Below are 2,935 nucleotides of genomic sequence, written 5' to 3'. Positions count from 1 at the left end.
ATACACCTTCAGCTCAAGATGGCTTTCTTTGCCAACAGACGTCCCAGCGTGTGTTCTTTCCCGACCCGCTGACCCCAACTCATATTTCTCTATCAAACGCACAATGGCAAAAGCTACAGGATGTTAGGCCCGAGGTCCGAGGCGGTTTCCTGTGAAAAATGAATTGCCGTTTCGTTGTTGACGCTGTTTTGGCCTCTTGCCTTTAGCCTCCAGCCGAGAGGAAGGGTGGTGTCTTTTGTTAGTGTCTGGTGTGGGTTCCTCTCCCAAAAACCAACACAATAGGCCCAGGAGGACGCAGGAGGGAAAGTGGCTCCACAGCCTGTTCCAACCCCTAAAGATAGCTCCGTGAAGGAAATGAGACTGGGGCTCTGATGTGTGTCAGACAGGTGTTCAGACGTCCCACAACATAAGACGCAGCCTGCTGAGAGGAAAGACTCTGACAATGAGCCAAAGTTTGACTGATATGGGTTTCTGAAGGCCAATATTGATATCAATATTTTTGCAATGAAGCTGCGAATAGCTGCTACTTAAAGCCAGTGTTTCTTCAAATTTGACCATTTTCAACCTATAGGGGAAAAAACTATTACCACACGGTTACTAATAATGCTACTTCTACTGCAAATAATATTCAGTATTGTATGAAGAATACAGCAAGGCAAAGGCATGTCGGTTTAAACCTATACTGACAAAAATGAATTAGTATCATTCATTTTTTGTAGGTGTTGTATTTTATGCTTTTTTTTTTACTTAAGTTAGATTATGTACATGCATGTGTATCGGATTTACATTGTAACTGTTTTATTGTGTTTTTGATTGTCCTTATCATCTAGGGACCCAGGACTGCAGATGAAATTTAGCTTCCTAACTAAGTCTGGGACAGTTTCTGACTGTCCATTGTCCCTGTCCAATAAAATAATAAAATAAAATAAATAATAATTAGTAGAAAATATGTGGAAAATGTCTAATAGCCTATAAAAACCATCCTGATTCATGGCCTCATATTGTTTCGCTCTATTGCAGAATGAAACAAAATTCACGTGAGCAGATGGTTTACCAGGCTAATAGCCTATACAGCAGTTATCCCAACATTACACATTAGCACTAGATTTCACAGAGTACATACAACTTATTTAACTGAACTTATTATTTCATAATTCTTCCTCAAATCATGAACAGTGGGTTTACTAGTGTTAACTGAGGACAACTGTTTCCAGAATGTATGATCGCCATTCACTTTGTAAGAGCAGATGCAACATTTTGGTCTATTCAAACCTTTTGAAGTTACATTACATTACGGCATTTGGCAGACGCTTTTATCCAAAGAGACTTACAATAAAACAATTTGTCAACAATAGAGAAATCAACATAATCTATGACGGCTACAACTCTTGAAGGAATCGAGTGTTCTTTTTTTTTTCCTTTTTTTTCAGAGAAAGATGTTAGTTCAAGGTTCAAGTTCAAGATTCAAGATTCAAGTTTATTGAGTGTCCCAGAAGGGCAATTTGGTTTGCAGCGAGCGTAAAAAACACAGAGACATAGGCACACATGATTAAAACAAAACATAAAAGCAAACACAAAGCAGCAGATTAAAAATGCACAACAATTCAAAGTGCAAGTAAGAGTAAACTAAAACAGAGTGCAACTAAACAGGCATAAATAGTTTAAGGTGCGCATCAGTGCAAAGTGCAAGTAGATGCTACGGTGAGGCCAAGAAATTGCCCTGACAGACTCTCAGCGCAACACATTACAAGAGAGATGCTACAATGTATCATTGTATAATAAAACGCAATAAACCCATAAAACAAAAAAACACGATTAAAAACACGATTTCAGACGGACAAGCCCGTCTTTTTATTGTCACACGATCACACATCAACACATGCATGGCCACAAACACACTCATGCTGACGGTGGCCGGTGAAATTTGTCCTCTGCATTTGACCCATCCTGGCTTGTCCTTTCCTCCGGGGGGCAGGCCAGGAGCAGTGGTCGCTTTCTCGTACAGCGCCCGGGGACCAACTTCGGATGTTGTCGTCACTGGTCGGATGACGATGACGATCTGATCTTCTGCATGTTTTTAATGGGGGGGGTTATATACGGAGGAACCCCCTGGGGGAGCACGGGGAGAACATGCAAACTCCGCACAGACAGAAGGCCCTTACGACGAGATACCCCACCTGGGCAGTAGGCACTGAAGATATGGGGGGGAACACAACCACAGCGCCCACAGTGTCCCAGGCGAGAATCGAACTCAGGACCTTCTGACTGTGAGGCGACAGCTCTACCACTGAGCCACCGTGCCCCAAGTAAAACAAGAGACATTTCTGCAGGTTAAGATACTGTAGTGTTCCTGATATTTCATGAGGCAGAGGCTTCTTGCTGGTACAGGTTCTTTATTCACAGTTATTCATATTCACAACTCTCCGCGGTTGTCATGCTCATAGATAGCAGCTTCCCCCTAGGCAGTGCGCGGAGACTGACTGCACATGCTCAGTCTCCGTCCGGAAGTGGTCCCACAGCATAGTGCTCCCCAACATAACACTCCCCCACACAGTTCCTATCTGTAGTGGAGACACTACCATTGCTCACCACTATGTGTGTACTGCTGATTCGCTACAATACATACCTCTCTATAAGGTAGGTTGTGTAACAAAATAACTGACAGACTGAACAGCGAGTCGCAAGTCAACTGAACAGCAGAAACAGTAGAGTGCGTTATTTTTTCGCCTCTGCAGCATTTCTAACTCTAATGGAGACAGGCACAAAGGAGTTTTTATATCTGTTTTTCTTAGACAGAGGGGCACGAAGGCGAAGGCCGGATGGTAGCAGTTCGTATTCCGAGCTCAGAGGGTGGGCATCGTCTGAGCGGATGGACTTAACTTTTTTCAGCACCTGTCTGTTAAAAATATTGTCCAGGCTACTGAAATGGACTATT

The sequence above is a fragment of the Poromitra crassiceps genome (genome assembly GCF_964638095.1).
Source record: "Poromitra crassiceps genome assembly, chromosome: 22".
Lineage (NCBI taxonomy): Eukaryota > Metazoa > Chordata > Actinopteri > Beryciformes > Melamphaidae > Poromitra > Poromitra crassiceps.
The sequence above is the reverse complement of the archived record's forward strand: the minus strand, read 5'-3'. Positions refer to the sequence as shown.